The 26713-nt window shown below is 40.9% G+C and overlaps 1 protein-coding gene across 1 annotated transcript in view; it reads left to right on the top strand.

Annotated features, from left to right (window-relative positions):
- Positions 1-26713, top strand: part of LOC311223466 (protein diaphanous homolog 3-like) — a gene marked incomplete at its 3' end in the record, with an annotated part of 594292 nt that overhangs the window by 351214 nt on the left and 216365 nt on the right. The gene's annotated exons all lie outside the window — the stretch shown is intronic.

The raw sequence follows: 26713 nt of genomic DNA, 5'->3' as shown, positions 1-26713 counted from the left end.
CGTCCGAATGACGTGACTCAGTCGTTCAAATCAAAATGGCCTGATTTACTGGAGGAGGAAAGGGGCTGAGCTGAATCAGAGCAATCCGCCAATATGGTATTTAGACAATAAAACACATTGATACGAACTCCTATTACTATAATACAATGCTAGAGACTGAAAAATGACATTTATAGTACATGTCACCTTTAAAGCAATAGGAATAAATCAAACCAACAATACATAATATCATAGTGTAAGATTACAGTGTTGACAGCTTCCTCATTGATTGTTATCACCATCCGCGAAACCCCTGCGTTGTCTTTAGTTGTTGATGATGGTTATCTTACTTGGAAGTCGACCCTCCCCTGCACTGGCTGCAACACTGTCCACCCCGTTAATGCATCCGTAATAGAAGAATTAGTACTGGAAACGTGATCTCTTTCTCGTGGGATGTTTATTTTCATAAACAAAAGGTCTCATACAGAATGAAACAAATTTAAAGTCTTAATAAACTAGATTAATAAATGATATCTCTCTCTTGATGGTTGCGGCCTAGCTCACTAGCCAAAGCCTGATCTGTTAGCCGGTAGCTATCTCCTTGTGGCTTCTTCCCCTCCTCCGCCCTCCATGCCCGAAAGAGGCTGGAGCTCTCTCCTGTCTCGCTTGCTATCCAACACACGTCTGTTTCTGTTACCGGAAGAATACCAGCTATAAAGTATATTTCCCTAGCAGCGGCTGTCAGCCATATCAATGCCGCCCTATCTCCTACTCTCGTCACTAAGCGATGGCGGCCGCTTGTCACCTCTGACCCAACCAGACGCTGCTATGGCTTAACCTGTTCTAAGCAAAGGAATAAAGGGAATATGATTAAACGGAAGGTTTTGTAGATACAGTACTGAATTCTGCCAATTTGAATTATTATTATAGAATATAGAATATCAGGCCTATAAATTACCTTAATTATAGCCAACTCGCACATAATGCATCCGGCCAAATCTTCTCTTTCCAATGGCATAGTTCAATTTGGATTTAGTATCACCAGGCGTGCATCAAGAACCGTGAATGAAATATACTGTAAGTACAGTTATTTCTTTATAATGGAAACTGCTCCGCCATTTTAAATCTTTTTTTAAATAAAAATGTTTAATAATTTGCAACGCAAATCTTTGCTAAACGTTCACAGAAGGTAGACAAACTAACTGCGCTCCAATCTATGCCAATAACATTCAGTTGAAATGTATCCGCAAATTGCTGAATGGGTCAGCACGGTGCAGATGCAATGCCGAACCTCTCGATGTTTTGCACATGACCCTCGTCATTTTGCACACACCTACTTCACTTTATAAGGAGCTGGCGGGGCGTGTCTGTATGCAAATGCAGGTGTACGAGAAAACAATTTGCAGTTTAAGAATACGTGACCTTTTTCATTCTTGGGAACCCAGCTGTGAAGATTTTGGATTTTTGTAAATTTGTTGGTAAAAATGTTTTAACAAGATATTTACAAAGGTACTTCAACTTCAAACTTCAAATTACTTTATGTTCCTTTCGGAACTTAATTTGTGCAGTGGTTGAAAGACAAACATACAGTCACAATACATAGACACTCACCACTATATATTAAAAAAAATATTAAACTACAATAAAAATACCACTATATAAAAAAACACCAACTACATTAAAACTACAGTACTTAAAGCATGATATATTAAAAACCATGTGGAGCAGTTCTATATGTATATAAATAATACATAATAGTAGTACAGGTACATAGTATATGTCCATCAAGTGGAAGGGGAAGTCTATTTTAAGTAGTCCAAAGTCTGTGGTGTGGCTTTTTAAAGGTTGTTGGAAGAGAGTTTACAATAAACATAATGGAGACACAAACCCAACCATACCATACCATGTTAGACCATGGCTAGCCCCAGTCAGGCTAAACATAGATAATTGAGACCAGGCATAATCTTATCAGACGAGGGGCGGAGGGGAGGGGTCTATTGTATTTATTATACAAAATTATATAATTTTAACAAAGATTAAATAAAAAAAGAACCAATGATAATACTCAAGGTTTTTCAAATGTGAGGCAAGCCTCCCTGGGGCAAGACAGTTTCAAGGGAGGTGCAGACACATGAAGGGTAAATGTACATGTTCATGAATGAGCATGTGTAAACACACAAATAATTAATAACACGGCTCAGTGATGATATATATTATCAATATTTAGCTGGGGGCACCACTGTTAATTTTAAGGAGCTACAGTTAACTCGTTATTATCAATCTGAATGATTTATTTGTTTCTTCGAAGTTTGGACCCGTTAATTCATATGACCACTCAATGGATCTGCAGTGCCGCTCGGCGACCTTGAATAGGTTATTAAAATGGAATAAAAGCAATAACAACTTGCCACGGATTTATCCGTGCCTCTGTCCACAATGGGTGGACTCGAAACACGGAGATCTCCGTGCTTGGGCGGGATTGTGTTAAGGGGATGCAGACCAGAGAAAGACTTTTGTCTTGTTTACATCAGGGTCCCCCATTATCTTTTTTTGAACACATTTTTTTATTTTCAATTTTTTGACATGACATAAAACTAGACACACAAACATTAAAAGTTAAAATCCACAATAAATCATAGGACTATGATAGTCCAGTATTTAAATCAAAATAAATTTAGATTAAAGTATATACATATACATAATAATTACGATACACTACAATACATACAAATGCTCTTGCTAGCTCTTCTGCACCCTTCCTTTCTCCTTCCCCCCCACCCCACCCCCCCTCAGGACCCCCCCTTGGACAGTAACCACCATTTCGTTTAACACCAAGGATTACAAATTCAAATGCTGTGCTTTATCTTCTCCACCATATCTGACCAAATTGCTATGTTGGCTTCATTGACACCTATAATTCGTGCGGTAGATATCTCTAAATAAATCACATCTAGATAGGTAAGAATCCATACCTTCAGGCACATTTCATCACATTTTATCCGGTTGAATCCAGCGTGATGAATTGTAAGTAAGGGTGCAACTTACTCCGTGCAATCCATTCTTTGTGGATCTAGCCCTATGTCTATGTACACACTGCAGGTGAAAATGGCCTACATTTATTTTGCTCATATGTGACTCAGATCAGATTTCTTTCACAACATTGAGCACAGCACAAATCACATCAAATCTGATCTTTGTTATTCTGATTTGAGCCACTTTCATATGTGGTCCTAAATAAAATACAGGTCTGATTCTTTTTTTGCAACACAACCTCAGTCCGAACAGGCATGTCGGAATTCATGCAACTTTTACATCACTCTAGAAGATTGACATTCATCACAATTCTGTGCTGGCAGGAGTCACTCTGTGAATACAAACCTGATACCAACATGGAAGACAGCTGTGATGGAGGTAATCAGTGGAGGGATAGTGAGGAGGGACAGTTTACCATATTATTTGGGGTAATAATTCTATACAAGCAAAACTTGCAGGTCAGTTCAGGAGCGTGACCAGTTCACACTGGAATCTGATATTGGCCACATTTTAAAACACCCAAACAAAAAGATATGACAAATCAACAATCAACAAATCAGATTTTACAGTAGCACTGCCTGCAGAGATTAAATCAAGAGTTCTACTGATTCAAGAGTGATTCAGTGAGGAGTTAATTATACTCTTAAACTTCTGCACTACATGATTTTCCAAAACTTGTTATTATTTTGTTATATAAGCCGGTCGCCTTCCAAACATCCCTAGATTTCTTAATGTCAGTAGTTCTTAGTCACTGTTCTTTTGGAGGCGGGCTAGGTGTAATTTAACTTCCCATCTCTCTTCATCAGTTATGCACAGCCTCCTTTGTAAGAAAACAAGATTAACATTTTCTTAAAACAAGATTAAACTGACCAAAATCAAGAAATAAATAAGCAAGATTATCTGTGGAATAAGATAATTCAAGATAATTCTATTCAATATTGGACTTATTGTACCAAATACAAGATATTTTCACTTGATAAGATTTCTTTTTTTGCAGTGTACAAATATGTATATGCAGCTACCTGGGCCTCCAGAACACTTCTAGTGTCAGCGGACACACCAAAAACATCCTAGCAAATTCACACGCACATGACAACGAATAACCTATCTCGAACAATTCTAAGGTAGTTTTAAGTTATTTCTCCGGCAATGTGCGCTAATATGGATTCCGGCACGCGTGCACGCACAAATATGGATTCCGGCAGAGTGCGCACAGCACAGCACCGCTGTTGAATTTTTTTTCAGGGGAAACACTGACATTACATTAACATTACATTACATGTCAGGCATATCTCACATCTTTCAGGAAGTGTGACATTGATCTTTCAATTAAAACATGACAACAACCTTATTAGTTCTCCTTTGTCTTTCTCTGTGAGATAAATCAGTGTGTCTCTCGTCATTGTCATAAAACGAATAAACATGCCAGTGTCTTTACATGTACATCTCTAGAGCAGAGTGGTCCCAGTTTAACACTTTGGTCGCCAAAAACGCCTTACCACGTCATTCCCCGCCATGCTCATTCTGCCAAAGACGCCGTACCACGTCATTGAGATCAATATTTCAAAAATCTGTGATCGCAATCATATTTCTCCCCCGGAGACTTGAGATCTACTGTTGATCCCCTCTCAACTCTCCAACGGTTCAAGAGCGCCATCTAGTGGCCGATCGGCGGATCGCTCAAACCGTAAACCGGAAACGGAAGCTGATGCTCATTCCAATTCGGTCCGATCACTCGCTAATAGTCCCGGGACTCAAGCTAGACACAATGGATAGCAATCCGTTACCAATAACTCGATAAACAACATGATTTGGACGTATATACTATTATACAACCTGGAGATGAATCGCATATTTCAACATCCCATAATATGAATATTTCTGCTCCACGCTCATCGGCCAACGCTACGAGGAAGCTACGGTAAGTTTCAGTGTTATTTTTTAACGTGTTCGATACAAACTGCTCTAATGATCATATCACCCACACTAGATGAATCATCTAACGTTGGCCACGGAATTATAAACGACCCCCCCCCCCCCCCCCCCATCCGGTCAACATCAGATGATAAGTAGTAACTTCTAGAAGCACGTCCATTTGACATTCTTTATCTCGCGCAGATCGCTATCAAACTGTATTTGATCATCAATATAATGCATTTAGGGCTATAAATCACGTTCTGGAGAATGCTGCAGAAAACGATAAAAACATACTTATACTTTAGACCGTATTTTAGTATGAATATGTGAATGAAAAAGTATAACGTTGCTACACCCTGAACAATAGATACTTGACGTTGAATGGGCCATAGTAATGTCAATTTAGCAATACAATTTAAAAAGTTATAGCCCTGCAAAGAAGGGGAACTTCTCCATAGACAAATAGAGCTGGCGTGGGATGGTTTATTATGAATATAAGCCTGGCGACCAAAGTGTTAAACAGGGTAGGATGTTAGCAGTTCTGGTCAATATCACAAAACAACAGCTTTATGTTAGCAGTTCTGGTCAATATCACAAAACAACAGCTTTATGCAAATTGTATCTACTGTAGTTAATAATAATAATAATAATAATAATAATAATAATAATAATAATAATAATAATACTAATACTAATACTAATACTAATACTAATACTAATACTAATACTAATAATAATAATAATACTCTTTATTTGTATAGCACATTTCATACAAGAATTGCAGCCCAAAGTGCTTCACAGAAGTAAAATAGACTTAAAATGAGCATAACATTACATAATAGTTGGACTGTGACCTCTCTGCATAGTTTACCAGGATTATGTCCTTAACACATTGACCGCCAGCAGCAGGGGGCGCTGAACCCCCTTCATCGCCAGGTCTTTATTCAATGGGTATAGTTTTAGACTGCAACATTTGCGAGTGCTTAAAGGGGACATGTACTATAAATGTCATTTTTCAGTCTCTAGCATTGTATTATCGTAATAGGAGTTCGTATCAATGTGTTTTAGTGTCTAAATACCATATTTTGGCGGATTGCTCTGATTCAGCTCAGATCATTTCCTTCTCCAGTAAATTAGGCCATCCTGATTTGAAGGCCTGAATGACGTTACTCAGGCTCTGGGTAGCAGACAGTGATGTGATTGGCTCTGTGGTTGTAGCTAATGCCCGCCCACAATCTACATAGACTGACTGTACACAGCGAGTGGAAACCACTTCCTCATACTCTGCGTGCACTCTGGAGGGAGAGAGAGAGAGAGAGAGAGAGATAGAGAGCATTCAGGAGCACTTGGGGGGGGGGGGGGGGGGGGGGGGGACCTGCCGCGCCACACACACCTCCGAACGGAAGAGAGAGGGAGGAAGGGAGGGCCCCCCCTAGGGGTGGACGGTATGGTCTAAAATTTATATCACGGTATGATTTGAAGCATAGACGGTAACGATATATATCACGGTATCATCGTTTTTGATTAAACAAATTTAATTTAATTTAATATAATTTTTTTTTTTTTTTTATAAAATATATATATTATATAATTAGACTTGTACTTGTATTATCTGCGAGACATCGCCACCACGCAACAAGCTCCACTGTCTGTGTACTCTAGTAGCCTCCAGCTACGGCCAGGATTCTCCGGAGCTGCACCTGGACCTATACTCGAGTAGCCTCGAGCAGAGCTACGGCCAGGATTCTCCGGCGCTGCACCTGGACCCTATTGGTATAACGTTACTTAACTGTGCTCAGCAAGCCCTCAGCTCGAATACGCATCGAATCAGTGTTATAAGACATTGATATCAGGAGCTATCTGTAGCTACTGCTAGCCGGATATATAACGTTAATACAACGCCTCAGTGAATTATTTAGTTCAATGGGACATTTCGTTTTGAACAGTGAACTAGCTTGCGTTAACGTGAGCTAACAGCTAACGGGTAGCATACACGTCTCTACTAGACTTTGTGGAGCGTTTGTTGATGTCAGGAGCTATCGGTAGCTGGCCGACTAGATACCGTTCGGTTAGACAATGCCTCATCATGTATTAAACTAAAAGTGAATAGTCGACTGGGTCATTTTGTAAAGGTAGCTAAGCTAACGTTAGCTCAGGGAGACGCCGCCGTCCTCCCGTGTCCCGTCCCACTAGACTACTAGACCCGTGTTTACATGCGTGCGGTAGGGGCTGGCACGCCCACTGCGCGAAGCCTCCTAAATAACGTTTTCCAGTTCGCACAATCTATTATCTATGACTAATTCTATCTATTTTTAGGGGCAAATGCGAGTGAAATAGTCGCGCTGTGGTTACATGACGTCATTGCTATTTTAGAGCTTCTCTACCGGTTACACGGTATAGTCAAAATCCATACCGTAGAGCAAATTCATACCGTTTATACCGTATACCGTTTATACCGTCCACCCCTAGCCCCCCCCCCCCCCACAAGCTGCCGCGCAGCACGAGAGGCAGAGAAAAAAAGAACGGCCTGTCTTTTTTTCTCTATATCTATCTCTCTCTCTCTCTCTCTCTATCTCTCTCTCTATCTCTCTCTCTCTCTCTCTCTCTCTCTCTTTCTCTTTCTCTCTCTCTCTATTTCTATCTCTCTCTCCCACCCACCCCCTCCCTCTCTCTCTCTCTCTCTCTCTCTCTCTCTCTCTCTCTCTCTCTCTCTCTGTCTACCAGTCGCAGACTGTGTGGACTGACTGTCACTCAAAGTGCTTATGGGCAGAGCCAGGCCATAACGGCCTGAAATCTTGAAGCTGAAAAATTATGGTTTTGAGTACTTGATTAGAAATATAAAACAATGCATTTAAAAAAAAAAAAAAAAACAGATGTCTTCAATACACTCACAGGAATTGTGTAAAGTTGCCCAAATAGTGCTAGGAATAGCAGTACATGTCCCCTTTAAAATATATCTTATTATATCTATGGGTCTAATAACGCAGTCGACTGTCAGTGAGTTGCTTCTAGTCAACATGCCCAAAACAGATTTTTTCATCCGTACATTTCCGTTTTATACCGTTTTGAATAGAGTATGGTTTGGGTGCTTTTGAGTAATTCCAGGAAAAAGACGAGGAAAAGGCATTTTACTGTAATCCAGTCATCACGTTGTAATTTTTCGGCTGATTATCTAATCATCCTGAAATCAATGCTAGATTATCATATCCGCGTGCATACATGAAATGGTCATCGTAGCGGAGCGCTCGCCCCCCCCCGCCCCCCCACCGCAGTCAACGGTAATAAGCACACATACCTACACACAGATAGCTTTGATCGCGTTAAAAATAAATATCAGATCAACGCAAGGTTTCATATAATATATGAAACCTTGCGATGATCTGATATTTATTTTTATAGTGTTCTTACCTTGTCTCTGATGTAATGCAAAAAAAATTATCCAATTATCTGATCGCCATTCCAGTTATCCACAGCGATCATGTCCCCGACATTACGAAGCGTTACACACGGACGGGCGGGCGGGGTTAATATTCACATTGGTCGTTGGAAGCCCCTGGCTCGCCTGAATATTTAAACCCCGCCCGCCCGGCTCAGATTGGCTCCTAAAACACACCAGCCCATTTCAAATGGGATGCAATAGCTCTGCATGGCAGTAGAGGGCGGTGTCGACCGTCTGCCAGCTCAGACAGGGTCTGAAGGGTATACCAGAGGCAGCAGATAGTAATTATGAATAGATATAGCGAATAAACGAAATAACGATCCCAAAAACGAGTTAACTCGTTTCTGGCGCTGAACACATGGCGGGCAATAACGAGTTAACTTGCTTTTGGCGCATATCCAGTTAACCATCACGGTTAATTTCCGGAGGTCTGTTGGGGAGTTTGAAGATGAGTGTGTACATGCACAGTGTGTGTGTGTGTGTGTGAGAGAGAGGTTGAGAGAGGGGTAGATATAGGGTTAAGGTCACATATTGTCTCTGGAATAGTTTGTTTACGTTACATTACACACATATTTTCCTATAACTGAAAGAAAATAAGACTCCACTTCACATGGCTACATCTACTTGCCACTCCCCCCCCATATCTTAACCGCCATCCCCACCTAATATCCCCCACCCATCCCCTCCCAATCCCAGGACACAGTTGTAAGATTCTTCTGTTATCAGCCAATCTCATCTCATCATCTCCTTCGTGACTCGCTCTGTTCTGCGTTGTTTGTATCAACCCCTGTTAGTACATCCGTTAGTCATAAGAAACGATACTGCAACGTGATCTCTTTCCCAAGATCCTCATGTTTATTTTCATAAACATAGCTCTGTACCCGATGTAACCCATTCTGTATTGTCATTGTTCAGTCTTAATTCTCTTCTCCATCGTCTCTTCTCTCATTAGTCCAATGGTTCTCGTTGTTAGCCAAACCACCATTTCCTGTTAGCCGAAGCTAGTGATGATGTGTCACTCCCCTCCCCCACCCAGTGAGGGTGGGGAGGGATGAAAGTCTCTGATCAACGCGTCCGCTCTTCTGTGCTTCGTATCTATGTCTAACTTACACTGCAAGGAACTCACAGCTATAAACAATAACCGCTACTACGTGACACGCCCTGGCTCTACCCACATCACTATAGCAACGGCACCTCTGTGGCGCTGCTGTAGACAATGACCTTGATGCTGTGGCTATCATCTGTTGATGTCAAACAGCACAGCCTCATCTGTGGTGTTAGTCTGCTGCAACACACTCTCTGACTCCCAGCTACTTTTAAGATCTATAGATCCGTCTGAGTAGATGCTGTCACCCACCGATATATACATTATATACACATTGAACAACATAGACATCCTTCACCCACCTCCCCTGCATCCCTAATACATGAAAAAAGAAAACATTGAGCACAAAAATAAATCAGAAATGACCAAATAACACTACAGTACAAACAAACAATCACAAACAAATAATAAAATAAACAAATGCAACAAACTAAACCAAAGAAAAGCTGTAACTCAGGCGCACGTCACTCATCTGCAAGTATCATGATCTGTCTTCAGGATAATAAAAGCTATCCAGGATCTGCCTGGGTAATAAAGGCTCCAGGATCTGTCTGGGTAATAAAGGCTCTCCAGGATCTGTCTGGGTAATAAAGGCTCCGTGATCTGTCTGGGTAATAAAAGCTCTCCAGGATATGTCTGGGTAATAAAGGCTCCAGGATCTGTCTGGGTAATAAAGGCTCTATAGGATCTGTCTTCAGGGTAATAAAGGCTCTCCAGGATCTGTCTGGGTAATAAAGGCTCCGTGATCTGTCTGGGTAATAAAGGCTCTCCAGGATCTGTCTGGGTAATAAAGGCTCTCCAGGATCTGTCTGGGTAATAAAGGCTATCCAGGATCTGTCTGGATAATAAAGGCTCTATATGATCTGTCTGGGTAATAAAGGCTCTCCAGGATCTGTCTGGGTAATAAAGGCTCTCCAGGATCTGTCTGGGTAATAAAGGCTCTCCAGGATCTGTCTGGGTAATAAAGGCTCTCTAGGATCTGTCTGGGTAATAAAGGCTCTCCAGGATCTGTCTGGGTAATAAAGGCTCTATGGGATCTGTCTTCAGGGTAATAAAGGCTCTCCAGGATCTGTCTGGGTAATAAAGGCTCCGTGATCTGTCTGGGTAATAAAGGCTCTCCAGGATCTGTCTGGGTAATAAAGGCTCTCCAGGATCTGTCTGGGTAATAAAGGATCCAGTATCTGTCTGGGTAATAAAGGCTATCCAGGATCTGTCTGGGTAATAAAGGCTCTCCAGGATCTGTCTGGGTAATAAAGGCTCTCCAGGATCTGTCTGGGTAATACAGGCTCTCCAGGATCTGTCTGGGTAATACAGGCTCTCCAGGATCTGTCTGGGTAATACAGGCTCTCCAGGATCTGTCTGGGTAATAAATGCTCTATACTAGGATCTGTCTGGGTAATAAAGGCTCTCCAGGATCTGTCTGGGTAATAACGGCTCTCCAGGATCTGTCTGCATGGTAATAAAGGCTCTCCAGGATCTGTCTGCAGGGTAATAACGGCTCTCCAGGATCTGTCTGCATGGTAATAAAGGCTCTCCAGGATCTGTCTGGGTAATAACGGCTCTCCAGGATCTGTCTGGGTAATAAAGGCTCTCCAGGATCTGTCTGCAGGGTAATAAAGGCTCTCCAGGATCTGTCTGCAGGGTAATAAAGGTTCTCCAGGTTTTCTCACCTGTGGACTAGATGTTGACTCAATTGGAGCTGGTCTCAGACTTAACTTAGAGTCAGACTCGATCTATGTGATCAACAGCCCTGGTTGGTCCTGTTATCACATGGGTGACAGACCAGCAGGCCACAAACCCTTTTGGGTCCTGGGTCCAACCTGCAGTTCTTTAAAATACTGCCTCATATACTCTTGTCCCTTTTCATGACAGCACTCCACTGTTCCATAGGGAGCACCTTAAAGCTTTCCATACACCACATGTCAGGTTTGAGTTGTCACAGCTGTATTCTCTTTCGTCACCCATGCTGCTTTCTAATGTTCCCGCTTGGATAGACTGCGGCCACTAAACATCGACGACCGCGCCTCCTAGCAAGATAATATACCATCAGATGCAGTCCAAATAGTCCCATCAGATCGCCGGTCGGGAGCTGATATTGGCGCTACGGTGTCTATTCCTGGTTGGTGTATTGCATGACAAAGTACCGCCATCCAGTTATGTCCGTGTGAATTAGCGCAGCTGACAAGGCCCTGAATATTCATGTACGGCAGGGTGTTGGAATGATTAGAAAGAGTGAGAGGGAGCAAGCGGTTTCATCAGCCCGTCCTCCGCTAGGCCTACTCTATTAGTCCCCCGCTCTGATGATTTATTCACATGTCTCTCTTTTGTGTTTCCCCTCTCCTGACACCGAGTCTCCGGCTCGGCTGCCTTACGCCATTTTGAATTATTCATCCAGGTGTTATCTACCTGTCACAACAGTACGCAGCTCGGCCGGGGCTCGGGGGAGACCTCCGCCTAGACGAGTCTGTGCCTTGGTTTCCGCCCCTGACAAAAGCATTGAATAATGGAGACGTACCTAAATGGCACACAGGTAGACAAGCAGCCGGCCAGGTGTTCCAGTCCTCTAGAGAGGACGGCGGGAAGGTTGTCCAACAGCGGACGACTGTGTTCCACCATTAGGATAATGAGTCAGAGCTCCCATCTAGCCGGGTGCATTGGGATTGCCTGGAGAGACCAACCATTTGTTGTTTTTGTTTCTGTTAGTCCCACATGCACATCTTACTTTGTAGAAATATAATCATGACATTACACACAAGTGTCTCTCGCTCTCTCTCTCCCTCTGTGTGTGTGGGATGGACACACACACACACACACACACACACACACACACACACACACACACACACACACACACACACACACACACACACACACACACACACACACACACACACACACACACACACACACACACACACACACACACACACACACACACACACACACACACACGCGCTGTTTTGCAACATGCCAGCTGTCTGGCTTGTCACTGTTCATAGATAATACATTTGAAGGTCTCTTGGTGGTGTGTGTGATGTCTAAAGCCAGCCGTACATGCTGAGCCTGTCCTCCCAACCCACAGTCATGGGTTTCCTCCCCGTCTCTGTTATTCCCTATCTGGGCGGTTGAGCTCTTACATCAGGGCACTGCTTTAGTGTGTGTGTGTGTGCATGCACGGTGAATGTGAGTGTGTGCGTGCGCGTGCACATCCTCTCATTAACATGGCCGTGTAGCATCACGCTTCGTCTCACTTTAAAAGCGACGGCATCTGGATCGACATTAAACATTAAAATATACACAACATTCTCTCAGTTTTTTCCTGTTAAATATTAATCTTCGCCTCTCGAAACCTCACTCTTTGTGTTCGTGTTCATCGTAGCCGCTATCCGAGAGAATCCCCGGTGCCTCCGGTTCAGGGATAACATCTGAGCCGAGCTTGGAGTCCACTCCCTCAAACCTCAACTTCGCTGTGATCAAGAACAGAATGGCATTAACGTGGCAGTTCTCCTGTTGTTTTCTGATCGTCATTTTAAGTGTGATGCATTGTTTGATTGCTAAAACCACAAATTCAGCCTCTAGTCGCGTCTTTAGTCACATAAATTGATTGCATTCAGAAGCCCAGAAAAAACGTCCGGGGAGGTCCATCTACTGGGACTGGGACAATATTCTAACCAAATAAACCCATTATTTGCACTGTCCTCGCTCTACGCACATACGGTTCCTTTTGTTGTGGGATTCCAAACGGGATCTGATTGTTTGGCGTCGGGTCAATTCCATTTCAACTCCCTCAGTTTACACAAACAAATTTAAATAACTGTTTGTGCTTTTCAAAGACGGAGGTCAGCGCCAGCACACACTGTAATGCCATCCAGAGTAATGCTATCCAGAGTAATGCCATCCAGAGTAATGCTATCCAGAGTAATGCCATCCAGAGTAATGCCATCCAGAGTAATGTCATCCAGAATAATGTCATCCAGAGTAATGTCATCCAGAGTAATGATATCCAGAGTAATGTCATCCAGAGTAATGATATCCAGAGTAATGCCATCCAGAGTAATGTCATCCAGAGTAATGATATCCAGAGTAATGCTATCCAGAGTAATGCTATCCAGAGTAATGTCATCCAGAGTAATGACATCCAGAGTAATGACATCCAGAGTAATGCCAATCAGAGTAATGCTATCCAGAGTAATGCCACCCAGGGTAATGCTATCCAGAGTAATGCTATCCAGAGTAATGATATCCAGAGTAATGATATCCAGAGTAATGCCATCCAGATTAATGCCATCCAGAGTAATGCCATCCATAGTAATGATATCCAGAGTAATGCCATCCAGAGTAATGATATCCAGAGTAATGCCATCCAGATTAATGCCATCCAGAGTAATGCCATCCAGAGTAATGCCAATCAGAGTAATGCTATCCAGAGTAATGCCATCCAGAGTAATGCCATCCAGAGTAATGCCATCCAGAGTAATGATATCCAGAGTAATGCTATCCAGAGTAATGCCATCAAGAGTAATGCCATCCAGAGTAATGCCAATCAGAGTAATGCTATCCAGAGTAATGCCATCCATAGTAATGTCATCCAGATTAATGCCATCCAGAGTAATGCTATCCAGAGTAATGCTATCCAGAGTAATGCCATTCAGAGTAATGTCATCCAGAGTAATGCCATCCAGAGTAATGCCATCCAGAATAATGACATCCATAGTAATGCCATCCAGAGTAATGCCATCCAGAGTAATGCTATCCAGAGTAATGCCATCCAGAATAATGCCATCCAGAGTAATGCTATCCAGAGTAATGATATCCAGAGTAATGCTATCCAGAGTAATGCCATCCAGAGTAATGCTATCCAGAGTAATGCCATCCAGAGTAATGATATCCAGAATAATGCCATCCAGAGTAATGCCATCCAGAGTAATGCCAATCAGAGTAATGCTATCCAGAATAATGCTATCCAGAGTAATGCCAATCAGAGTAATGCTATCCAGAGTAATGTCATCCAGAGTTATGCTATCCAGAGTAATGCCATCCAGAGTAATGCTATCCAGAGTAATACCATCCATAGTAATGCCATCCAGAGTAATGCTATCCAGAGTAATACCATCCAGAGTAATGCCAATCAGAGTAATGCTATCCAGAATAATGCCATCCAGAGTAATGCCAATCAGAGTAATGCTATCCAGAGTAATGTCATCCAGAGTTATGCTATCCAGAGTAATGCCATCCAGAGTAATGCTATCCAGAGTAATACCATCCAGAGTAATGCCATCCAGAGTAATACTATCCAGAGTAATACCATCCAGAGTAATGCCAATCAGAGTAATGTCATCCAGAGTAATGTCATCCAGAGTAATGCTATCCAGAGTAATGACATCCATAGTAATGCCATCCAGAGTAATGCTATCCAGAGTAATGCCATCCAGAGTAATGCTATCCAGAGTAATGCCATCCATAGTAATGTTATCCAGAGTAATGCCATCCAGAGTAATGCTATCCAGAGTAATGTCATCCAGAGTTATGCTATCCAGAGTAATGTCATCCAGAGTAATGCTATCCAGAGTAATACCATCCAGAGTAATGCCAATCAGAGTAATGTCATCCAGAGTAATGTCATTCAGAGTAATCCTATCCATAGTAATGATATCCAGAGTAATGATATCCAGAGTAATGTCATCCAGAGTAATGTCATCCAGAGTAATGCTATCCAGAGTAATGCCATCCAGAGTAATGCCATCCAGAGTAATGCTATCCAGAGTAATGCTATCCAGAGTAATGTCATCCAGAGTAATGCTATCCAGAGTAATGTCATCCAGAGTAATGCTATCCAGAGTAATGGTATCCAGAGAAATGATATCCAGAGTAATGCTATCCAGAGTAATGCTATCCAGAGTAATGCTATCCAGAGTAATGTCATCCAGAGTAATGTCATCCAGAGTAATGCTATCCAGAGTAATGATATACAGAGTAATGATATCCAGAGTAATGCTATCCAGAGTAATGTCATCCAGAGTAATGCTATCCAGATTAATGCTATCCAGAGTAATGGCATCCATAGTAATGCCATCCAGAGTAATGCTATCCAGAGTAATGCCATCCAGAGTAATGCTATCCAGAATAATGCCATCCAGAATAATGCCATCCAGAGTAATGCTATCCAGAGTAATGATATCCAGAGTAATACTATCCAGAGTAATGACATCCAGAGTAATGCTATCCAGAGTAATGACATCCAGAGTAATGCCATCCAGAGTAATGCTATCCAGAGTAATGCCATCCAGAGTAATGCTATCCAGAATAATGCCATCCAGAGTAATGCCATCCAGAGTAATGCCAATCAGAGTAATGATATCCAGAATAATGTCATCCAGAGTAATGCCAATCAGAGTAATGCTATCCAGAGTAATGCCATCCAGAGTAATGCTATCCAGAGTAATGCTATCCAGAGTAATGCTATCCAGAGTAATGTCATCCAGAGTTATGCTATCCAGAGTAATGCCATCCAGAGTAATACCATCCAGAGTAATGCCAATCAGAGTAATGTCATCCAGAGTAATGCCATCCAGAGTAATGCTATCCAGAGTAATGCCATCCAGAGTAATGCCATCCATAATAATGTCATCCAGAGTAATGCCATCCAGAGTAATGCCATCCAGAGTAATGCTATCCAGAGTAATGCCATCCAGAGTAATGTCAATCAGAGTAATGTCATCCAGAGTAATGTCATCCAGACTCCAGAGTAATGCTATCCAGAGTAATGCCATCCAGAGTAATGCCATCCAGAGTAATTCCATCCATAGTAATGCCAATCAGAGTAATGCTATCCAGAGTAATGTCATCCAGAGTAATGCCATCCAGCGTAATGCTATCCAGAGTAATGCCATCCAGAGTAATGCCAATCAGAGTAATGCCATCCAGAGTAATGTCAATCATAGTAATGCTATCCAGAGTAATGTTATCCAGAGTAATATTATCCAGAGTAATGCCATCCAGAGTAATGGCAATCAGAGTAATGCTATCCAGAGTAATGCTATCCAGAGTAATGCCATCCAGAGTAATGCTATCCAGAGTAATGCCATCCAGAGTAATGCTATCCAGAGTAATGACATCCATAGTAATGCCATCCAAAGTAATGCCATCCAGAGTAATGCCAATCAGAGTAATGCTATCCAGAGTAATGCCATCCAGAGTAATCAGACTGTAATCAGACTGCCCATATACAAATTATCTTGGGGGTCTGAGGGCAGTAGCCCCCGACCCCTTCCCTGGGCAGCACTTAAGTTAAGTACCCTCACTTTGTTCACTTTGGGAGCTAGCCACCATCCCCCGAAATATAACACCTGAGTGCTAGTTCTATAGTGGCAGAGGAGCAGCAGACCATCAGCAGAAGTGGTTTGAATTTTCAGTGCTGCATCTGTATGTAGATTTCTTTATTTGTATGACAAATTCAGAGTCAACCCTTGCAAAAATTATCCGTTTTATTTAATGAATTGAAAACGGCATTGATATAACGTAAAAGCAAACTGGCAATAGAAAATATGTTCAAGGGGCGCCCAAGTGGCGAACCACGTAACGCGCGGCGTGGCGGCACGGCCGACCCGTACTGCCCGGTAGTAAAAAAATAAACCAATAAAAATCTACCAATTTTTTTTATAATAATAATAATTAAAAAATATGTTCAAAATAATCTAGTTCCCTTAACACATTGACCGCCGGGGGTTGTGCCCATCTTATACCCCTCTCTGCCACCATTAAAAGCCTATGGAGATGTTTACCTTCTTTGCAGGGCTATAACTTTTTAAATTGTATTGCTATTGACATTACTATGGCCCATTCAACATCGATTATCTATCGTTCTGGGAACGTTATACTTTTTCATTCATACATTGTTGTGTTAATACCTTCGAGAATATAAGTATGTTTTGAATATTTTCAGCTGTAATTCTAAAAACGCTAGTTATAGGCCCAAACGCATATGATAGATTATCGATTGGCGTTTCTTTCCCATACACGCTATATTAAAAAATTCAAATGTATATGATTGGTATACATTATGCTTCATCATGCGTGGAGGAAAGGGGGGGGGGGGGTCGTTTATAATTCCTTGATCATCAGTAACGGCTTTATGTAGTATGGGTGGATATATTGATCAGATGGTTTACAAACAAGGAAATGCACAATCGGGTTGAAAATAACGTTACTGTTCTCTTACCGTGCGCCAATGATACTGGAGGAGAAAGATCCCAATTATTTGTCGCCGATCGCCTACATCCATTTCTGGTATAGCGCAATAAACGCCGAAATCATATCGATTATTGCGTTATGGCAGCGATCCATATGTACTATAGTGTCTGTCAGGAGTCCCGTAGCGAGATGTGACTGCCGGAGGAATTTCCTCGACACACCGATGACAACATCCGGTTTTGGCGACAGTGTAACTCGCCCGACCATCCACCAGTCGGTGGTATTGAGCCGTTGCAGTCCCATCTAGGGTCCCGCTAGGGCATCGGGGGTTGGGTGGATGAATTATGAAAAAAATGAAATATTGATCTCATAAACGCTGTACAGCGATGTTGGCGGTCAACGCATGGCGGGCAATAACGCTGAAAAGCGATTTTGGCGACCAATGTGTTAACATCTTTAGCCCATAGCCCCATTTTCAGAAAATCCGCCTAAAATACGTAAGTAAGTAAATGGAATATTGCTCCACTTCTACAAGCACATTAGCATATTCTTGGTATCTAGGGACATCTATGGACCTCAGTGAATGTATTCCCACTGTCAGAAATATTGTGTCTATTACTAGGCTTGCTTAAATTGTAGGGCTGACCTTAGACTTTTTTGGCATTCGAAGCTTCAGGGCTGAGATTCGGTTTTAATTCGAAGCTTCGAGATAAAAAAAATAAATAAAGATTATAAAATTCTTTAAAAAAAAGAAAATGTTATGTTGTGGGACTTGTACAGCACTTTGTTCAACTTTGTCAGTGCTGTAAAGTTTAAACCTTTTAAAATCTTAGACAAACAAAACACTTTGCTTTCATAAAATGTGGGGCGGCGTGGCTCAGGGGTAGAGCGGGGCGTCCAATGATCGAAGGGTTGGTGGTTCGAATCCCGCTCAAGCCCATGTCCATCCCATTGCCGTTGTGTCCTTGGGCAAGACACTTAACCTACTTGCCTCGTATGAATGTGTATGCATGTGAATGAATGTTGGTGGTGGTCGGAGGGGCCGTAGGCGTTGATTATTCGCCACGCTTCCGTGAGTCTGCCTCAGGGCAGCTCTGGCTGCAATTGTAGCTTACCACCACCGGTACCGTATGACTGTGTATGAACGAATAATGGACTCTGTGAAGCGCTCTGAGTCAGAGCAACAGTCAGTCAGAGAAGAGCGCTATATAAATCCAATCCATTATTATTATTATTATAAAATATTGTAAGCCGTCATTTGAGGCTTTATAAAATCAGCACAATGAACACAAATCTGTCAGTGCCGAGTCCGACCTCATCTTAAATAACTAACAGCATTGCTTGTTGCTTGTTGTTGTATTTAAGACAGCCCTATTAAATTGTGATGAAACAAAGGAGAATATGAATTATGATTTATCTTAGCATCTTTGACAGTGAATAACACCATGCTAATAATGACCAGACATGAAGAACTGTCACTGATCTCGTTCAGTACCTTCTTGAGATCATGTGTACAAACAATCTAAGTAAATTAATAAAGGGAAGATGATTAAACAGAAGGTTCTGTAGATGCAGTACTGAATTCTCCCATCCGGACCAATGCAATTTGAAATATTATTATAGAATATAGAATAGCAGGCTTATAAATTACCTTATTCTAGCCAATTCGCACATTTATATATATATATATTAGGGCTGTCAGTTTATCGCGTTAATTAGATTAATTAATTACACAGCAAATTATCGCGTTATGAAAATGTATTACAAAAAAACATTTTTTTTTTTTTTTTTATAATATTTTTTTTGTATCTCATTCATTCCATAAGAATGTAGAATACACATTTACAGATTTTTTTTTTTTTTTTAATAAGGTCCATTTGCATGTTCTTGGTATCTGATTCTAGTGACATCTATGAATCTCAGGGAATGTATTCCCAGTGTCAGAAATACTGTGGGCTAGATCCAGAAAGAATGGATTGCACGGTGCAAGTTGCACCCTTACTTACAATTCATTATGAATAAAAAATGGGGGACCCTGATGTAAACAAGACGAAAGTCTTTCTCTGGTCTGCATCCCCTTATACAATTGTGTGCCGTACTGTATTGTACCCATTCTGCAATCTGTTAATAACATTTTCATTCAATCAATCAATCAATCTGCGCGGTGATTGATTGAATGAACATTTTATTTTGAGTAAATTGTAATGAACCAAATGAGAATATCAATACATTTTTTTTAATCTTTTACTGTGCATAACACCATGCTCAAATTGACCAGACCTGAAAAATCTAAGCAAATTAATAGATGGAAGATGATTTTGTAGATACAGTACTGAATTCTGCCATCCGGACACATGCAATTTGAAATATGATTATAGAATATAGAATATCAGGCATAAAATGGTTATGCGATTAAAATGTGATTAATTAGATTAATTAATTACAAATCCTGTAATTAATTAGATACATTTTTTTAATCGCCTGACAGCACTGCACTAATATATATATATATATATATATATATATATATATATATATATATATTAGTGCTGTCAATCGATTAAACTATTTAACTCGATTAATCGCATGATTGTCCATAGTTAACTCGCGATTAATCACAAATTAATCACATTTTTTCTTTTTTTTCTACCTTACCCCTTTCGCTGCCACACGACAGAAGGTTAAGCCTTTGGGTTAACCTTCTGTCGTGTGTCAGTGAAAGGGTTAACCTGATGTTGTGTGACAGTGAAATGGTTAACCTTCTGCATATTGTCGTGGTGAAAGGGTTAACTGTTTGGTAGTGCAGCAGTGAAAGTGTTAAACATATCTTTTTCAAGTTCCAAGTTTTAATACCGTAATTCCTCTAATAGTAACCGGTATTTAATTAAAAACCGGGTCTCTATTAATGACCGGGTGCGCTGTTGAGCTAAGCAATTATAAGCCGGCCTCCTAATACAAGCCGGGTTTCATGTATTAGAGGAATTACGGTATTTCCCTCAACGGATTTACCATAGGCAATATATTTTGTTATTGTTGTTATATGCTGGCCTGGCTGTGCAGTAAATACCATAATGGTATGGTGTTAATGTTTACCAAGAGAGTAAGCCTACCTCAGAATTGTATAAAACGTTAAAAAGTTGTTATTATTATTATTATTATTATTATTATTATTATTATTATTATTATTATTATTATTATTATTATTATTATTATTATTATTATTATTATTATTATTATTATTATTATTATTATACCAGTATTGTGATTGCACTATTTTACTTTATTTAACTTTTTTTGACCACCTGTAATTGCACTGTTTACTACCGTATTTCATACAGTACTTGGTTTCAATAAATTAACCCAGTACATTTTACTGGGTTCAAACTGACACAAAATGTTGATTTATTCATTATGATCTGTTTGAAAATTTGAAATATAGGCCTCTCTCTTATACATGCCTCCTCCTAATACAAGCCTGGTATCCGCTACAGTTGAAACAAATACAAGCCGGGGTTACTATTAGAGGAATTACGGTACTCTTATCAACATGCGAGTCAACACATGCTTGCTTCATGCAGCCATTTAACACAAACGGATGACCCTCATACATTGCAAATTTGCATCAAATTCAAAACAGAGTGATGCACAAAATAACTTGAAAGAAAATAATAATTTAAAACAATGAATAATGTGTGCATGAAATAATAGGGGAAAGAAAACGTTAGGAACTTGTTACATTCACCCACACAAGGGCTGCGTAATCACACACACCTCTCTCTCTCTCTCTCTCTCTCTCTCTCTCTCTCTCTCTCTCTCTCTCTCTCTCTCTCTCTCTCTCTCTCTCTCTCTCTCTCTCTCTCTCTCTCTCTCTCTCTCTCTCTCTCTCTCTCTCTCTCTCTCTCTATCTCTATCTCTATCTCTATCTCTCTCTATCTCTCTCTCTCTCTCACAAACACACTCTCCCAGCTCTCTTTCTCTTTTTTTCGTTCTTAAAAGTTAAAAAAAATAGTGGCATTAATAGAATCAGGCGATACCGCGTTAATACCGCGTTAACTTTGACAGCCTTAATGAAATATACTGTAATCTACTGTACTTTTTAATTTTGATCAGGGTGTAACCGTTTTTAAACAAATTTCAAATCTAATTGTTGCTGCATGCTAAAAATAGGGAAGACAAACTAACTGCACTGTCAATATGTCAATAACGTTAAGTGTTGTGGCATGTTAAGATATTGTAGCAGTGTAACTTAATGTTACACACGTCGCGCTATGCATGATTAGCTTGCTAACGTTAATATAGGATGTTACACAGGTTGCGCCATGCATGCTTTTTTCGAACGTTTCGTTCTTTCCGCTATGTGACTGTCTGTGTGCTGCTGCCTGCTTCAGCATGGACAGCACCACAAGTACCCATATGTGTATGTGTGAGTGTGAGCCGAGTGTGTGTAACTAACAGCCCCGCTCCTCGTGCAGACAGAGAGAGAGAGACAGAGGGAGGAGAGATATAGAAAACGGCCAACAAGATTAGTTCGCAACGTTTAAATTCCCCGAAAAAAACTTTCTCGCGTACCGATAGCAAAACCGATAACGTCGGAGCTTATCAATATGTTAGTTTTTAGAACCGGGTTTTGGGGGACATCCCTAAGTGTAACTAGTAAGAGTAGGTACGGCATATATGTATGTAAAAATAGTATGTGCAGGTACAGTATGTACAGACATATGTGGATATATATATATATATATATATATATATATATATATGGTAATTATACATATGTATACGTGTGCATACGTGCTCACGCGTTTGTGCATGTGTGTGCACGTACATGTACACAAGTTAGGTGTGTTTGCCAGAGAAGCACTGGGAAGGATTGCGATCCAGGTGTTTTCACCCCATGGGGTCGACAGCATCTGGGGGACCGAATCTGTTCTCCCCTGCATCCCACGATACCTCCCCCCTCCCAAACGGGTGGCAGATGGGTGGAGGAGGAGTGCGCGTGGTGGAGCTGAGGTGTTATTCGCCACCATGTGGGTGTGCGATTCCATTTGCGTTCACCTCCTCCTGTTCCTCCTCTCTCTCTTGAGGATACTAAAGTACAACGATCCTCCTCTCCAGAGTCTGTGGTAATTACCAGACAGCTTTTCCTCCACCCTTTGCGCTCCTCACTCGCTCCTGCTTTACTTTTCATCTCTGTGTCCAAACTCATCACTGCTGATGGCCACGGTCAGGTGATTTCAACACACTAGGAATATACACAGCAAGAACTCTATCAAGGATTCACTCACTCAATCTCCCACCCAACCACCCTCCCTTATTCTCATCTTCTAGACAGGCTCTCCTGTGGCACCACAGTGTCTTTGTACATGTCCTTCCTTACATCTTTTGGTTGTGATAACAGATAATACATATTGATCCATTACCTATTGGCCCCATTCACTGGGCAGAGTAGATCAATACATTCTGCTCTGAGATACAAACGGAACAAGTCCCTGCAAAATGTATTTTTTCCCTCCATCTTACATTTTCTTTTAAATAAAATAAATAGTGTTGTGTATGTACTGGTAGATACTCGTATTAAAAAAGAGACAGACAGATAGTGTGTATGTACTGATAGTTATTCGTATTAAGGAGCGAGAGACATATAGTGTTGTGTATGTACTGGTAGATATTAAAGAGAGACAAACAGTCTCAGGGCACAATCCACAAAGGGTTTGTGCGGCTTTTTCCGATGCAAAGCCGGTGCAAATAGTGCTGAAACACAGTTTGCTATCCACAGAGGAGGCGCAACAGGTGAAATGAGGTGGTAACTGCGTTCCATCAGCATTGCGTCCGGTGCAATTAGCGCATATTTAAATAAGGTAATATGGGCAGAACATGTTCCCCTTTCTATGCAAATGAGCCTCGTCCAAAAACGCTCCCAATCCACAAAGCCCAGCGCAAATTGCACCGAGCAGTTAACGCAACGCACCTACCGTCTTCACATATATGGTGGTAACTAAGCACAAAGCCCTAAACCATGCATCTATAAAGGGGCATCAGCCACCCAGAGATCCCATGCAATCGTATTTATTATTTAAATATTGTTATTTAACGTTGTCGGCTTTCCCAATGTTGTCGGCGTTATTGATTGATTGATTTTGAAACGAGATTTAGATTTAGCATCATGCTGCAACTTTTATTTATGTTATGCATTGCTCTTGCTGCTTGTTTTATTATGTATTCATTATATAAAGCACTTTGAACTGCAATCCTTGTATGAAAGGTGCTATATAAATAAAGATTATTATTATTATTGACTCCACTCACGTTCCAATTGTACCACCGACTCATATGCTCCAGAATAAACTTAATTTATAACGTTTCATCTGGTCCATGGAGTAGACGCTGGAAACACGGCCAATGAAACGTTTATTCTGGAGTATATGATAATGCAAGTTCTATTAGACTATTAGTCTATCTTAACTAAACATTCAATACAACAAGCAGCCATTTACAACTTTATCACTCAAAATATTCGTAAATTAGAAAATATCTCCACTGGCACAGTGCTTAAATTCGGTATAAAGATTCAGCACTATGGACAGGTCTGCTCAAACTAATTTATTTGTGGATGACAAGCAAATGCAATCACGAAATAAACTAAATACAATATGGAATAAACTAAATAAACACATTTGGCATCTCATATCCAAGTCTGAGCGCAGTTGGGATATCCAAACGTGACAGTGTAAAATATGGGTAATTTTGCGCAAACTCCCACACACGCGCCCATATTCCGATCCGCGCAATAATATTCACAGGGTAGGTCTCCTCGTGGGACACGAGTTCCCAATGCATTGTCCCGTGAGATAATGCCCCTGTGGCGATATTAATTGAGGGGCGGATTTGCAGTGATGGAGAAATTAATCAGAATCAGAATCAGAAAGGTCTTTAGGCCAAGTAGTTTTCACATACAATGAATTTGCTTTGGTTGTTTTCGGTGCGACATTAGCGGACAGACATTAACAGACAGATAATACAATAAAGAGGTGTAGTAAAATTAAATGAAATATGAACTAAGTTAACTCATTCAGGGCCAACAGCGCCCTCTGCTGATGGCCCTTCGATGCCAACACTTTATCCAATGGAGAATAGGACTTATTTGCGAGTGCTTAAAACATATCAAATATAATAGCAATAGATAAATAACACAGTGATCGTCAATGAGTTGCTTCCAGTCAACATGCACGAAACAGATAATTTTTTCATACATACTCAATATTGGACTTATTGTACCAAATACAAGATATTTTCACTTGATAAGATTTCTTTTTTTGTTACTTTTAACACTTTGATTACCAGCCATGCGGTGTGCCTTACCCCCGTTGAATGCCACCACCCACTTCAATGATAGCGTTGTGAACGCATAAACTATGTCTTAAATTATGGCTATGTGTCTAATCTGGCCGTCGCTTATCACTGACTTGTTTGCAGTCAACATTGTCGAAACGGATTGTTTTTTAATCGGTTAATTTCCATTTTATACCATTTTGAAAAACCCTCGTTTTCTTGAAAGTTTCAGGAAAATATAAATATTCTGTGATAAACGCACTTTACTGGAATATTCTGCAATACACAAAAAAGTTGTCATTTTTCGGCCTATTTATGAATCATTTTCAAATAAACGCTAGATTATCGATAGTATATGTGTACTTATGCACGCTAGAGAAGCGAGCTGAAAAATCGATTCTCTCATTTCCTGATCAACACACACACACACGCACACACACACACACACACACACACAGACACACACACACACACACACACACACACACACACACACACACACACACACACACACACACACACACACACACACACACATGGCACAAGCTGATATCTCTGTGAAAACATCTCTGATTATCCTAAGACTGGTAAAATAGATACCTTACCTCAGATCAGATGTTCGCTGGGTACTGGAAATATGTATTCCACGCTGTTTTGCGGCTCGGCAATGACTTGGATCTCTTCGGATGGCTTGCCGGAGAAGTAAAATGAGGAAACTGGATTCTTTTTCAGGGGAAACACTGGGTACTCTTATTAAACAGAGACATACAGATAGTGGTGTGTATCTACTGGTAGATAATCTTATTAAAGAGACAGACATAGTTGTGTGTATGTATTGTATGTGTACTGGTACGTAGTATTACATATATGAGAGAGACAGACAGATACCTGCTGTGTTTTGTGTGCAGGTATTTTGACATCCAAGCGTCTCATAACTGCACTCAGCTTGATATCATTCTTTTAATGTATATTTAGGATTATTTATAGAACCAGGTGCCAAAATAGCTTCTGCCAAAGTGATATGAGTCATTGTGGGAGTTGCATGAGAAAGCCCGTCTCTATTCTTCCTCCCGCTGTTTGAAGTGCAGGGGATCCAGCACTCAAGTGATGAGAATGTGTGTTTTTGTTGTTATTTGTTTTCAGACCGAGCTAAGCTAGGATCAATTATCTCAACAGGAATTTAGTTCAATTAGTTTAAATGCCATATCAAGAGTGTTCACTACACACAAGGACACTGTGCCATTTCTGTGACAGTGGATAGATAGTCAGACAGACATTGGTGGTCTTTTGGATATGCATATTACACAGAGAAAGAGGGCATATTCATAATACAAATAATAATGGTTAATGCATTACTATAGCGCTTTTATCCAAAGTGCTTTACAATTGTGATCCTCACATTCACCCATTCACTCAACCATCGCATTCGAGTTAACAAGTCAGCGCCAAGAGAGCAGAAGGACTGTATAAGTCCTGAAGAAGTAAAAATGCCCAATGGATCTTAACCTGTAACGTACCACATGTGGGCAATTTTTAGGACTATTTGCCCACCGGCACTTTGGCGATGGTTGGCGTTCCGTCAATCATTTGGCAATCTCGAAAATGATGTGGAGGGTTGTAGCCAATGAGTGTGGCTTTCCAATGATACCCCATCTGGGGATGTAGGATCTAGGTGAAAAACTAACAAGCAAAAACAGGACGAGAAAAACAGCCGAATGAAT

Source organism: Notolepis coatsorum (genome assembly GCF_963971535.1).
Source record: "Notolepis coatsorum genome assembly, chromosome: 2".
Classification (NCBI taxonomy): domain Eukaryota; kingdom Metazoa; phylum Chordata; class Actinopteri; order Aulopiformes; family Paralepididae; genus Notolepis; species Notolepis coatsorum.
This window is presented reverse-complemented; position numbering and strand designations above follow the sequence as displayed.